Genomic DNA, 16,079 nt, shown 5'->3' on the forward strand with positions numbered 1-16,079 from the left:
AATGACTTCAGAATTTTACTTCTTGGTAATTCGTTTTTGTGGAATTATAAAGAAGTCTCTAAAGGGGAGCCTTGTGGTTATTTCCAACAGACTCCACATCAGGAATTGGCAGGAAGAATATCAAGTTCGCTGCTGTTTGGGAGAAGTGAGTCCAGCCCTGACCCTACCTGAACTCTCTGCTCTTGGTTACACTCGGGTCTGCGCCATTGCACTCTGGTGCCATAGAAGGATGTTTAACGGCCGCTCTGCACACAATATCCTGGAATTATTCTCAGCCCCTGAGAGCCACACTAAGACTGGGATTATTTCTGTAAGGGGATAGACATGCTCTTGTAGTGTCTTGCAAGGATCTATGGAATCTCTTAGCACTTTTAGACTTAGAGATCAAGTACTTTGTATTAAGTGCCTTCAAATGTGTGAGTAAAGGCTTTGATGTCAACTGTGCAATGACATTGGGCAAATTCTGAAATCTCTCATCTGCAAGTGGAATGTAATAACAGTGCTCAACTCAGGAGGTGACTAGGGGGTTACACGGCATAATGCTTTCAAAGGACTTAAGGTATCCAACATATAGAGTATGTTCTCAGAATGTATTAGCAATCAATATTACTGTCATTATTCTCTATGCTAAGTACTATCTTAGGGACCTGGAAAGATGCAAAAGAAGCAGGAAATATAGTCTTCCTGGATACTCCTAAAGCCTCTGAATTTGGGGATTTACTCTTCCTGATTTGGGCAAGTCTTTCAATTTTTTAATTTAACAACAATCTTATTTTGCATAGGTTCGGGAGCTCAGCCACTTGAGTTTGACTCCTAGCTCACCACTTAAACTGTTCTTGACTCAGTTTATTTACAAAAGCAATTAGAATAATAATAGTTCCAATATCTTAGGACTGTTGCAGGGAGTCAAAGAAATAACATACACAGAAGCCCAAAGACAGTGTCTGAAACATCACTGGCTCTCAATGTTACTGTTTACCAGCATTATCATCACTGCCATCATCATCACCACCATTGGAATATTCCAGACTTTCCCTCTACCTCAAGAGATTCAAGCTCAATGATCTCCAACATGTCCCAGGCAACTCAACTTTCTGGGGCTTTATTTTAAAACACATCCTCTATTGACAAAGACAAAGCTTTGACCCCATTCTAAATTGCTGTGTGGGCACAGTGCACGCTGCCAGCCACTCCTATATTATAACAAATGGCCTACATTTGCAGGTTTGCTGGCTGAGGTCAGGTGTCTAGTCCTTAGGAAGAAGAAAAAGAAGAAGGAGAAGGAGGATAATGAAGAGAAGAAAAAGAAGAGGAGGGGGAAGAAGAAGGGAGAAGAGAGCAGGGCTGGGGGTGGGGGTAAGGAGGGAATGAGGGAGAGAGCAAGATGCAGGAGAAGGGAAAGTAGGTCAAGCTACTTATGTCTGTTAAGACTGAAATCATAGTTGAATCCTAGCTGAGTTATTTGGGCAAATTATTTAACCTCACTTTTCACACCCGGTATCAATGTCAATGTCTCTTTCCTAAGAATGATGTTGCATCATTCTTAGGAATGATTCTTTTAAAAGAAAGAATACATGTACGCACATAGTACTTATCCCATATTATATCCTTAGAAAATTGTAAGCATATTGTCATTACAGGTGTTCTCTCTTCCATATGAAAAACAACCGACCAAGGACCACAGCAGAATAGCATTACATCAGTAAAAAGATTTCACATTAGTCTTTTATCCTCTTTCTTTTTCTAAAAATGTAATCTTGAGTTGAGACTGAAGAGGAGAACACAACTGTGCTCTGTTTTGGGTTAGAGCATGAAGACCACACCAGTGCAGTGGAAAAGGCTTTGGATAGAGTCAAGATTTGGATTCTAGTACTGGTATCAGTTACATTCAGCTCTGGGTCTGAATTCTAGTTCTGGATTTCAGTTCACGATTGTGAAATGGGTATTGGAGATAAAGATTGGATTACATCATATTTAAAGTTCCCTCCAGCTATAATTTTCTGGGATTCTAATCTAGAGCTAGTTAAACTAGTTCCTCTCAAAGAGTAGTTTATGTGGATTAGGATTCCTGGGTTTTCAGTGAAAAAAAATGCATATTCTGGGATTTCAACCTGGGCTTAGAGAAATCAGAATCCTGGGGGTAGAAGCAGAAAGTTATGGCCAAGAATGAAGTGTGTGTGTGTGTGTGTGTGTGTGCGCGCGCATGTGTGTGTGTGTGTGTGTGTGTGTGTAACCTTAGAGATCCACTGTTCTGCACTGAAGAAGAGATAGACTTTGGAGTGATAATGGAAATAAGAGAAAGGAAATGAAAGAGAAGCCTATGCCTGCTCAGGTAGATTACTATGAATTGAACAACATGTAGAACAAACTGGGCACTTAACCCATTAAGATTACTGAGGATGCCAAGAAGAAATATTTATAGGTAGTTTTTAACATAGTCTATAAAAAAGGAGGTTGATTCAAACATAAATTACCTACCACATCATTCTTTAACCTCTAAATCTTTCTCTAATGGCTTAAAAAGGCAGCTTATTAAGGCAAAGTGAGTGTTTAAGTACTATATATTGACCGGTTAGTTTATAAACATCCAGAGGCAGACAAAGTTACTAGAACTGACAGGTTTGCTAATAAAACTAAAAACAAAACAAAACAAGAAAAAAAAAAAAGAAAATTTCAGGCTGGGGAAAAGGGCTTTAAACATCATGGGGTGTGATTTTCTTTCCTCTTCTTAGCTCTGCCTTCTGGGTTGGCTCCATTCTCTGAATGAATCTTCCCATGTAGTAGCAAGAGGAGAGCCTAAAGTTCCAAGAATGCATCACAATCAGCTAATGACCGTAAAGGGGAAAACAAATACCTCTATCTAGGACAGGTGAGCAATTTGGCTGAAGCTCTCACTGAATTAGCTGGAGTCACATGACTACTCCAGAGCCAATAACTGTGGACTAAGGATTGACATATGCTGACTGGCTGCTTATGTCACATGCCCACTCCTAGATCTGGGGAGCAGGGTTCACCACACTCAAAACACAGGTGGCTGTGTATGGCCACACACCTGGGTGGCTGGATTCATTCAGCCTCCAACTCCTGATTTCAGCTCAGGTCATGATCTCAGGGTGGTGAGATAAAGCCTGCATCAAGCCCAGAATCAAACCCCAGATCAAGCTCTGCATCAGGCTCTGCGTTCAGTGTGGAGACTATTTGTCTCTTCCTCCCTTCCCCCTGCTTGTGATTTCCTTTCTCTCAAATCAATCAATCAATCAATGAATAAATAAAATCTTCAAAAAACAAAAACACATTGAGAATGGAACAACGTTGGTTTCCCCAAGCAGAATTAGGGTGATAGTACTAGGAAAACAAAACAAAACAAAACAAATCATGTGCTGGATAGGCAAAACAACAGATATCCTGAGCAAAATCTTGAGGTTGCAACTCTCATGGGGTGAAAGCACATATTTAAAACTATGGGGGTACATTATGCCTCACCCAGTATGTTTGTGTGCTGTGTATGTGCATGTCTTCTTTTTGTTACATGTATGATCCTAAACACAATTGTCGCATACATAGGGTCTTATTGGTCATGGAAAAGTAGTTGACAAGTAGTGGTGGAAAAAATGAACCAAGTTTTGATCATTGTTTAATTTACTGAAAGAACAGCTCCACCTACGATTCTTCCTGCCTGTTGCCAACAATGACAAAGTAGTTGGAGATACTGCAAATACGCTTCTGAGAACCTTCTGCAGCTGTTGCAAAAATGGGCTGAAAGCTCAAGGAATGTAATCACCAGGAAAAACATTTTCTGTGTCTCTTTAGAATCCTTCTAAGGGACATCTTTGGGTTTTATCATGTCCGAAATCTTATTACCCAATATACTGGTCAACGTATAACAGATATTCAATGAATATTTACATGAATGAATCAATGAATGATTTCATTTTTAGAACTGCGTTTTACTCAGACAAAGATTTTCTAAATTACTTAACTTGTGCAGTTATTTTATGGAACAGGATGGTCATTTTAAAATCATATATTTTTTGAAAGTTGTAGTTTTTGCCTTTCTTCATCATTTACAAAAAAATAAGCCAAATTTTGGTATTTAACAAAATAAATTGACCAGGAAATGGTAGAATATTTTTATTCAGAAAATGAATTTTATATGACTTCCAGATGCTAAAAAGTCTGGCACTATTCAACATTGCCTACAATGTAGGAGAGCAAAGATAATGAAAAGCAAAACTAGAGGGTAAGGGTATTCTGACTTTAATTAGCTATTTATTATATAAGAAATTGATTTAAAATTTACCCAACAATTAAAATCTCTCAAGCCAGTTATACAGAAACAGAACACTGAATTGAGAGAAGTTCAGAAAAATGTTTGGTTTTCAGATATATCAAGAGCTACATCTTATTCTTCAGAATTCTAGAAGAAGGAAACTAAACACAATAAAATATCAAGCACCATCCCTAATCAGTGTAGCTCTAATTGCATCAAAGTTTAAAAGAAGGAGTCATGAAATATGCAAGCTTTTCTCAAAATCATTAATATTTGCTTTTATTTTAAAAAGAAAGCCTAGGCCATGAGCTATTTGAGCTATGACATCAAACTAAGAATGACAGGTATTCCAGTTACATATTGCTGAAAAAAGAAATAACCCCAAACTGAAGGGCATAAAGCAACCACCATTTTATTATGCTCACAAATACTGTGTGTCAAGAATTCAGACAAGGCACAGTGGGGATGTCTTATCTCGGCCTGATGATGTCTGGGGTTTCAACTGGAATCACTCAAATAGTTGAATAGAACAGTTGTGGACTAGAATTACCTGGAAACTTCATCATTCATATATTGAAATCTAGGCTGGCATGACTTGAAGGCTGATCTAAGCCAGGATTACTAACCGGAGACCATACACATGGTCTCTCTACAAGCCTTGGGCTTGCATGGTAACATCAAGGTAGTCAAACTTCTTACATGAAAGAAGTTTCATGTAAGTTTCACGTTCAAAGAGTAGGTGTTCCAAAGAACACAGTGGAGTCTACATGACTTTTTATGATTTATCCTCAGAAAGTACATCCCATTACTTCTGTTGTAATCTGTTGATCAAGTAATAAACCCACCCAGATCCAAAAGTTAACATAGAACCACTTCTTGAAAGGAAGAGTGTTAAAGAATTTATGGCCATGCTTTGAAACTTCCATGACACAGAATTAAGAATGGGCTAAGTTTTCAGAAGAAACTCCAGGATGTAATTTTGCTTCATAAATGGTTGCTGAATGCTTTTTCTGTGCTAACTATGGCTGGAAGACATAAAATGAGTAAGACATATTCTCTGTCTTATCTTCATGAAACTTACAGTTTAAGAATAAGAAGGTAATATAGACATTACTTATTTTAATACCTTCTCTGACTCCTGAAGCCAATAAATACCTTTCTTCTGCCTAAATAGTTAAGAACCAGCCTTTTGAAAGCTGACAGTTACTATGTGGTAGGAACTGGCATGGGTTATGTTATGTAATACTCATCAACAAGTTATATGATATAAATACTGTTATTTGTATCCCTTTTACAGTCTCAACAGAACTTCTGAGAGGTTAAGTATTTTACCCAAGGTCACACAGCCAGTAAGGGACAGAACTCAGAAGCAAACCAAATTCTGCTGGCCCCAGTATTTGATCTTTACCACAACCATTCTGCTATCCTGGTCTTCTCTAGATCTGGATGGCTAACAAATATGGTGTTTTCCAGATAACACCTTTTAGGTCACCACATAATATTTCCATGTAGTTTCAACTCAAGATTTTTGGGGAACCATGTTTTGACTAGCCATGGGAATATGACAAAAGTGGAAAACACAGAAGTCCCCTCTCTAGACTCCATCACACATTTATCTCATCCTCAATTTCAACTAGAATACTTCGTGTCTCAAGCAACAAAAACTTTAACTCAGATAGACTTTAAAAATAACCAGAAATTGAGCCCTGTCAGGCAGGCTTCAGGGAGCTTAGAGTGTTATCATCAGAAATCCGTGCTCTTTATGTCTGATTGGCAAGATAGCTTTTCCAGCCATAACTTTAGACACCACATCCAGAAAAAGGAGAAAGACTATTTCTTCAAACCTCTCTTTCTTATGAAGAAGGAAACTTTTACCAAAGGCCCCTCTGCAGTCTTTTCCTCTTGTCTCATTGGTCAGGATGGGGTCATGTGCCTTTCTTTGTCACAGACAAAAAGAATTTGACTAATTTAAAAAAAAAAAAAATTAGGCCCATCCCAAGAGCTGGAGGTGGGGTCCTCCCCCCGTTTTTTTTTTTTTTAAAGATTTTATTGATTTATTTGAGAGAGAGAGAGGGAGGGGTACAGGGGAGAGGGATGGGGGAGAGGGACAAGCAGACTCCCTGCTGAGCAGGGAGTCTAGTGCAGGGCTCCATTCAGTGCTCAGTGCAGGGCTGGATCCCAGGACCATAGGATCCTGACTTGAGCTGAAGGCACTGGCTTAACTAACTGAGCCAATCCTGCACCCAGGGCTCACATGTTTTTTTTGTTTTATTAACTAAGATTTTTTATTTTTTTGACAGAGAGAGACACTGCGAGAGAAGGAGCACAAGCAGGGGTTGTGTGCGAGGGAGAAGCAGCCTCCCTGCTGAGCAGAGAGCCCAATGTGGGGCTCGATCCAAGGACCCTGGGATCATGAGCTAAGCTGAAGGCAGAGGCTTAACCAACTGAGCCACCCAGGCGCACCCGGGGCTCACCTTTTCAAAGGTGCAAGTCTTCATGTGAAGAGGTTGATACCTGAACAAAGTTAGGGTTCCTCTAGAAAGCAGAAAGTGGGGATGGATGATAGATGAGCAACAAGTGTCTGCTATACCCTTCTCTGATCTGCTATGGTGATTCAAACCATGTCACATAGTACTGTTCTTCGTCTTCTGTATTTGCTTCATGTAAGAGTAATTTTTTCATTCTCCCAATAAACTCTGAAGAATGTAAATTTCTAAGATGGTGAAGCTTATCTTAGACCATGAGGTAAATTGTTAATCACTGGGATGAAAGACTGAGTTTTGGAAAAGGTGACTATTATTTGTTGAGGAGACAAGCCAACACATATTTAAGCATATTCCATAGTATATTAATTCTAAAAGTGGGCATGTGTGTGTTTAAAGGAAATGGTAGATGGAAGTGGGAGGGAACGTTCTATGCTTTAAAAAAAAGTCTGAAAATGATGCACTCTTTCCCTATTTGACATAGTTAATAGTGTGAATTAACATATTAAAACCCCCGACAAATTATACAGTAGAGCAATCTAGTGTTTAACCTAGTATTTCCTCTTTTTAGAATGGAACACTTCTGAGCATTTCTATTAAAATCCTGCAGAACACATATGCTATGATTACACTTTGAGATACACTAATAGTATCTTCTCTTGACTTGTGACATAAGATTTCAATATTCTTTTTTTTTTAAGATTTTATTTATTTATTTGACACAGAGAGAGATCACAAGTAGGCAGAGAGGCAGGTAGAGAGAGAGGAGGAAGTAGGCTCCCTGCTGAGCAGAGAGCCCAATACGGGGCTTGATCCCAGGACCCTGAGATCATGACCTGAGCCAAAGGCAGAGGCTTTAACCCACTGAGCCATCCAGGCAACCCAAGATTTCAATATTATTAAATTAATACCAGATATGAAGACATCAAAAGTATTATAGCTTTAAAATCCTACCACCAAATTATTTTTTTCTTAGAATTCAACTCAATTCAAATAATCCATGTCCAAATATGTAAGTATGCCATACATATACACATACTTAATGATATGTTTATTTAACTATATATCTATTAAACTTTGAGGACAACCCAGAGAAAGGAGTGAATTTGGAAGGGGTAGGGTAATGATTTCTATCGGCAGCATGCTGGGTTTTAGGTATCTCTAGGAGATTCAAGTGGAAAATTTGAACAACTATTAGAACATGGACAAAAAAGGAGATTTAGGTTTCAGTTCAAAAACGCTAGCAAGACATGTAATGAGGCTGAGACTACAAGAAACAGTTGAAGAGGCAGGGTAACATGTTATTCATGTGATGGAGACTTCAGAGGGCATAGCAGAAAGGGCTTAAAAAAAAAAGAGGGATATTGGCCAGACATAAAGCATGAAGCAAGAGTACATGAAAGGAGAGATAACAGAGAAGTTAACACATCTCGAGGTGGCCAAAAATTACAAGAGATGTGGGACATGTTAGGTCAAGTCAGCAGCAAGTTTTCTAAAGTAAGGAGGCACTACATCCTCTGGTGGCCGGTGGAAGGTGGCAAGGGTTGTGATAGTATCAGAAACACTACTTATTTCTATGTGCCATCTACAACCTGAATAAATTGCTCACCAGTGGGTACAGAGATCTTTCTGGGTCCTTTGTTTGTTGTCTCCTTACACATCAGCTCCTTTCTTCTCCATTCCAACACCTACAATTTCTCAGGGGATCCAACTCTACTTGGACCTCCAGAATCGGAAGATGTGACCAAGGTTAAATCAACTATAGCACCCTATCCACCTGGCCACAGTGATTAGTCCAGTTATAATATATAACTTAAATGGTCTAATAACAGCAGTTTACTAGATTTTGCTGTAAACATTGGGACAAAAATTGGGACATTCTTATACTTGTAGCATGTGACTAAGGAGTAGAGAAGACAGAAGCTGTTGGCCCCATCTTTTGAATACGAAAGGACACAATCTTAGGACTAAGATGTCATAGGGAAGGTACACCAGAAATGCAGAGAGAAACAAGGATGCTGTGGACATTGTTTGAGTTGAGGATCAGTCCTCCACTGAATTCTTACTCTGGAATTTTCTTTTCTTTCTTTCTGTCTTTTTTTTTTTTTAAGATTTTATTTATTTATTTATTTATTTATTTGTCAGAGAGAGCACAAGCAGGGGGAGCAGCAGGTAGAGGGAGAAGCAGGCCCCCCGCTAAGCAAGGAGCCCAAGGCCAAACTTGATCCCAGGATCCTGGGATCATGACCTGAGCCAAAGGCAGAAGCTTAACTGACTGAGCCACCCAAGCATCCCACTCTAGATTTTCCATACCCCTAAACTAATAAAGTGCCCTTGCTATTTAGGTCAAATTGAGTCAATATTTAATTAATTTTAACCAAGAATTAATTGAAATATGGTACAGAGAGATTCTAATTTCTGGTGGAGTCAGCTGTATACTGAACCGCTTACACAGGTGTGTAAGGGAGACTCTGAGCTAGAAGTACTGGGCATGGTGGATCCTGAGAGTGGTTGATTAGACCTTTTGTCTTGATTTGCTTACACTACTATCTCATGGTCAAGTCGAATTTTTAGAAAAGTTTGCATGACTATAATTAGATATCAAATACTTTTCTCAGCTGAAAGATGCTTTCAAAAAGTTCTTACAAGAAAGAGCAGTAAGTCCTTAAAAATAGTAATTTGGTGGAGACGCAACATCAATCACTTGTTGCCGTCATGAACTATGCTTTCTTATTGGAGTCATATTCCAGATGAAGGTGATATTGAGCCACTGACATTTATGAACTTATTGCTTTGACATTTATAAACTTATTGCTTTTTGACATTTATAAACACATTGCTTATAAATTTGTTAATGAATTTATTAGTTAACAGAAATCTACTGCTCACTGAAGTAGCAAAATTTAACATCAAGACTGACATCATTACATATAACCTATTTCCTCCATAAAGTAGGAGGTATATTCAGGGAGAATGCCAATTAGGATAAAAAAACTATTTAGTGGGCCATTACACATTCCTTTAAGGAAGGCGACAGCAGCATAAGCCCTAGCTCTAGCTTTCAATGAGTTTAGTACGATAAGTTGTTCTACTGGACCAGGCATCATCAAATTTGATCTGCAACCTCTCTATGAAAGCAAAGTTTATTAGAACATTCATTCATTTACAGAAGTCTGTGGCTGCTTTCATACTACGATAGGAGATATGAATAGTTGTGAAAGAGACTAAATGGCCCACAAAGCCTACATATACTACTTGTCTCTTTACAGAAAAAAGATTGTGGATCCCTGTAATTAGACCATGAGTGTCTTGAAGGTAGAACCACACGATATTCATCTTTGAATAATAATCTTTGTATATTGGATGCTTGTTATGCATCAATCACTGTGTCCCTGTGTTGATCAGTTTAAATCCTAAACTACTCAATAGATTAGGTATTCTCATCTTGGTTCTATAAAACTCAAAAAGGTAAAACAACTTTCTTGAGGATACACAGCCATTAAATCCCAGACCTATGACTCAAATCCAGATGGACCCGTTTGATCTAAAGTTCATGCTCTTAACCACTGTATATTCTACACTGCCTCTCCACCCCTCTACATAGTTCCAGCTTCATAAAAGTTACTTGTTGTTTGATACTGAATCAAAATGGAATCAGAATTATTACTCAAGATATTTGTTTACTTTATTTAAGCCTTAATAGATCATTTACCTGCCAGTGATACTCTCTTAATTGAGAATGAATGGCCTAGAGAAAATTGACAAGAAGGAAGAATTATTTCCAACATAAAGAAGAGTTTCCTTTTCCCTTTTCCATACACAGGTGGTCTCTTCAGTTTTGATCTTCAGTAGGAAGCACTAACGAACCAATAAAGTTGACCAGAAGAAAGAAACAAATTGAACTTTGATATACTTGATTTATGAAGGAGGGGTTGGAAAGGCCTACCATCACTTCAAATGGGATAACTTTCATTTTTCTTGCTACCTTTGTGCTGTTACCTGAGCCAACTGAAAATGTTCTCTTGCTCCAGGTTCTATAAGGTCAAGACCATGTTCTTACTAACAACTGATTAACAGTTGCAGTGTTTCTTACCTGTTGCTACCCAGCATACAGACTGTTGAGTCATGGGGATTGCTATATTATGGATTGCAACTACACCTCTCTCTTCTCACTTTCCTCATTCTGAGCTTTCTCAAACATGGTCTTTACAGATAAAGTGATTGCCTTTAACCCAGACAAAATGCAAAGACAGAAAGTTGACCCAGGAATAGAGGTATCTGGGTGGCTCAGTCGTTAAACGTCTGCCTTTGGTTCAGGTCATGACCCTAGGATCTTGGGATTGAGTCCCATGCTGGACTCCCTGCTCAGTGGGAAGCCTGTTTCTCCCTCTCCCACTCTCCCTGCTTGTTGTGTTCCCTCCCTTGCTGTCTCTCTGTCAAATAAATAAATAAAATCTTAAAAAAAAAAAAAAGTTGACCCAGGAATGATGGGGAAGGCTCCTCTTCCCAAATCATATGACCAAAAAGAGGTAATTATTGTTATGGGAAGAATAAAAAAAGAAAATTTTATGTGCCAGAGAATACTTTGGATTATATTTTGCTTATTTTCAGAATACTTTTCTTTAGAAAAGTATAAAACTCCAAGCTAACAGCCTCAATGAATTTTTTAATGGAAACTACCATTCCATGTACACCACAGTCCACTTCCCAAGGAAACCTTGTTGTGCCAGAAGCTAGAGTTGTTTTCTGTTATTAAGTATGCAAGCTAACAGCCTCAATGAATTTTTTAATGGAAACTACCATTCCATGTACACCACAGTCCACTTCCCAAGGAAACCTTGTTGTGCCAGAAGCTAGAGTTGTTTTCTGTTATTAAGTATGCAGTGGTATTATCAGCAGTGCCTTGGAGAGTTATGGGTGCTACTGGAGGAATGTTCTGGGAAGCAGATGGGAAAGATGGTTGCAAAGTTATCATGTTGGTGGATGTCTTGGTGTTACTGTCAATCTCTGTCTAGTCCCAGCTAACACATTGGCTCTTTATCATTTTTTTCCCCCTTGTCTAAAGGCAGAAGTGACTGAAAAGTTTTCAGTTCCCCAAACAAATCTTACTTCAGGGATTCATCTTAGAAACAATTTTCTTTAGCTGTCATTGTACTCTTCTGGACAACTTCAAATAAGCCTGGCTGAGCTTTTCTCCTCCATTTTAGGAAATGAAAACATTTTTCTACTGAGGCAAAAGTTCCAGAAATTACAGTTTATTTATCACATAAATAAAATTCCCCATCTTCTGTACATCTTCTGCAATAAGTTTAGCCAGCCTTGATTTCTTCTCTCTCTGGATGGCCCAGCCCATTATTTCCTACATGTTTACTTCTCAAACTATTGTTCTTGGATCACCTATATCACAACTACTCCTGGAGGAGTGTGTTGCAAATATGATCTCTAGACCTTATCTCAGTTATCCTGAATCACAATATCTGTGGTTAAGTTCCGGTATTCCTAACAAGCTCCCGGATGGTCCTTCCACTCACTGAAGATGAAAAATAGTGGTTGTATTGCATCCAGTTAGACAAGGGATGATTCCCAAATTAGCCCTTTACATATCTGGTAGGTAGGAATGTTGCAATCAAATGAGCAAGTTGTGTCCAGCACAAGAGTATCCAGTCAAAGGGAAGAAGAATAAAATCAAGTTCTGTACCTTGATTCAAGATTATGCCCATCAGAGGAAGAGATTTTTTTTTTTCTAATTTGCACAAAAGTCCCCTGTGCTAATTGGTTGCCCACAAGGTTACATCTTTCAGGAAGGGGCATCTTTTTCTAATTTATACAAGGGTATTCTGTGGGCTGGCAATGCCCTACTTGTAGGTCTAATTTATAGGACCCATGGGATAAGCATCATGTGGTAAGTTCTTTGTTCCCTCTCCCGTGGTACCTCACACACCATTAAAACTCAATATTTGTAGAATCAAATTGAAGATGCTAATAACATATTAATGTTAGAGAAAGAAAGACAGCTTTATCACTCAAACAACAATAGTCCACTTCATTTCTCTCCTCTCCCGAATTCAGCAAAATCAGCAGAATTTTCCATTGCAGACCACAAATTGAACATACAGTCTGTGTGGGGGGCAAAATGAAACTCTTCTCTTCCTTCCTAGTGGAAATAAAACTCTTTGGCAGTAATTCTTGGATTGTTTTCTTTGGAAATTGCATTCATGTGATTTTTCAAGATGTTTCCCGGGCTTTGTTGAAATTCGATCCATTTAACAAGAAACACATAACTCAATTCATGTTAAAATTCTCAGGGTTACTTAAGAATAATTATGAGTTGTCCATGTGTGCTAGAAAAACAGTCCAGACTTCCTTAAGAATGGGAAGATTATTTGTCTCTCTGGGGTAATGTTTCTCCCGATTAAGCATGCCCAATGGAAGAGTTTGCTCAAGAGGTGGCCCCAAATTTTTCACTGGAAAGCAGCAGTAAGGCTTCACTAGTTTCACCCTAAAGCTATTCTCAGAGATGATTTATCATGTATGAGCCAAGGATTTCTGAACTATAGAAGACAACAATATTAACTTGCCTAAAGAGATTGAGACTTGGGCCAAACCCTGGGATGTAATGGTTGGATTTGCTCTAAAACACAAGTTTCCTGAGCTCCCTTTGTTGGGTAACATTTCCTTCACTTTCACCCTTGCTTTTACTAACCCCTCTAAACTATAGCAAAATCAAACAAAGCCCCGCAAATCTCCCTTGCACTTGTACAACTCCCTGAACACAGAAATGGACTCTCCTGAGCACTCCCAGACTTGGATTCGCAGGTCTCAAAGGTGAAGTAAATGCAGACAGTGGGTCACAGCACAGAGAACCATCCTTTTGCTACTTTTCAAGAGAGAGCTGATCCCTATTCACCCACCCTTTCTTATTTGAGCCTCTTCTGGTTGGTTGCAAGTAATAGAAACTCATCAGGGAACTTAATTGTAAAGGTATAGGAGTGTCGCTCAGAACTTGGAAGTCTCCTGGAAGAACTGGTACTGGGAATTAGAGGCCATCAGGGACGAGGTGATAATTCCCCACCACCTGTCATCTTTGTTTCTCCCACTCAGTGCATCCTATCCTTTAATCCCTGGTCTGCACAGGGAGTACAGTGTACTTCAGTTTAAATTTCTTGTTGAAGAGGCCAACCCAGACTTGCTTTTCTTCATCCCAATTCCAAATTCCTGAGGATGGGAGCTGTTGCACTTATCTTGGATCTGGTAACTTTTCTGGTTCAATTGTCTATTGCAAGGAACAGAGTCAAGCTGGGCCAATGTGAGTACAAGGAGGTCATCTCTGAGTCCTGCATCATGGGGAGGTAAGTCCCAGAAGAAACAAACTGCTTGGAAAATCTAAAAGGGATCCTGTAGAATCCTTTCACCTAAGCTCCTACAAACAAAGGAGAATTTTAAGGTCATTTACCCCAACTACCCATTCATGGCAAGTATCTGTTCTACAACATTGCTAACAATAATCCTTCAGCCTTGCACGAATACCCTCCAAAGAGGGAGTTTCCTCCTTCGGAGGCAGTCAGCATGGTTAAATTTTTTTTTTCTTAGGTTCCAGCAAAAGTTCTTCCCGTAATGTCCACACAGAGATACTAGTTCTAATCATTTAAGAACCATGCATCACTAACATTGGAGTGAACATGCACCTACTTATACGTATACATAAATGTGTACATATACATATTCATTTTTTAAGTGAAAAAACCTGAATAGCGGTTAACAAGAGGAAGGATGTGTGAGAGAAAGAGCATGGGCTCTGATGATAGTAGACAGTCGGTTTTCAAATAACTATCAACTGGCTGTGCAGCCTTCAATAAGCCATTGCATGTCTATTTCCTCAACTGTAAAATGGTCCTAGTGACATGAAAATTAAATAAAATTAAGTGCATAGAGCATTCATTTTTGTGTCTGGCATAGATTTGAAGCTTAGTTTGTTTTAGCTGCTATTATTTTATTTTAGTATTACTTACTTATAAAAATACAATGAAATCATATTATTTTCTAATCATATATTTCTAAGCCCTATATCATTCTGCAACTGATGGTTCTCAATTTGACCAGACAGCTGTTCTTCAAAGGTTATTCATGCCAATGGGTAAAAATAAGAATGACAGCGTCAGAGCGTTCCTTATCCACAGCTTGGAACTTGTTTCTGGCAAGAAGGTTGGAGAAACATCTCAGGATCACCTGTTGCAGGGATGGGTGCCATTCTATTTGCTATTTAAACATGAAGGTGAAGGCTTCTTGCTCAAGCTGTGAAGACGGGAAGTGGGTGGAGAGCATTCCCCATCTGTAGTTTAGAGAAATGAAATACAGAAGTTGACATTTTTAGGATTTTCATAATCTCTGCAAGTCAGTAGTCCAGCCATAGCCAAAGTGTTCTGAGTCCACTGTTAGCTCCTAGATTTAGTGTAAGATGTGGAGAAAAGGGGAAAAGAAGCTGAAATGATTGGAACTACCTGGGGCTACATTTGCTGAAGGCTTGCCCTGAGAAGGTGAAGAGAGCCAGAAGGTGTCGGGGGGCCTAATGCACAGGTGCAGCCTTATTCTTCAGACTACAGATGCCTTTGAAACAAGGGATACCAAGGAGGTAGTGAGCTAACACCTGTCTAAAAAGACTATCATTTCATTTCTTCCTACCTGCGAATACTGAAGTGTGCCTAATCTTTCTAAACTAAAAAATACATAATATAGAGAAATTCCTATATCCTATAGGAATAGGAATTTCTCTATACTATATTATATGCAGTATTTTATAGCAAATTCTGAATTTGATTACAACAAGCATAAGCACAAATGTAAATATAAGACAGACACTACTTAAGCTTTCCCATTTTGTTTGCCACTTACATCTTCCTGATGACTAAATGCAATGATTAGCTGCATTTTTTATGTAATTAGGAAAAAAGACAATAGGAAATCAGATCGAGAAATAATAAACTTTCCTTCGATTTTAAGAAATAGATTCTTACATATACAGTCAATTGATTTTTTAGACAAGAGCACTAAGACCATAAAATGAGGAAAGGATAATCTTTTCAGCAAATGGTGCTGGGGTAACTAGAGGTTCAGATGCAAAAGGATGACTTCACACTACAAATACAAATATTAGACAAAAAGATTATTTCACACTGCAAATACAAAAATTAACTCAAAATGGATCAAAGGCCTAAATGTAATAATTAAAAATGTAAAACTCTTAGGAGAAAGGATAGAGGAAAATTTTCATGACCATGGATTTGGGAATGATTTCTTGCATATGAAACCAAAAGCACAGACAACAAAAG

At 38.6% G+C, this 16,079-nt stretch overlaps 1 long non-coding RNA gene across 1 annotated transcript in view; it reads right to left on the bottom strand.

Annotated features, from left to right (window-relative positions):
* Window positions 1–14,760: 14,760 nt before the first annotated feature.
* Window positions 14,761–16,079, bottom strand: part of LOC309861777 — a 128,422-nt gene continuing 127,103 nt past the window's right edge. The window contains exon 3 of the long non-coding RNA XR_014310202.1: window positions 14,761–15,082. This is a non-coding gene — a long non-coding RNA (uncharacterized lncRNA). The remainder of the gene's footprint in view (window positions 15,083–16,079) is intronic.

The sequence above is a fragment of the Mustela nivalis genome (assembly GCF_964662115.1).
Source record: "Mustela nivalis genome assembly, chromosome: 3".
Classification (NCBI taxonomy): Eukaryota; Metazoa; Chordata; class Mammalia; order Carnivora; family Mustelidae; genus Mustela; species Mustela nivalis.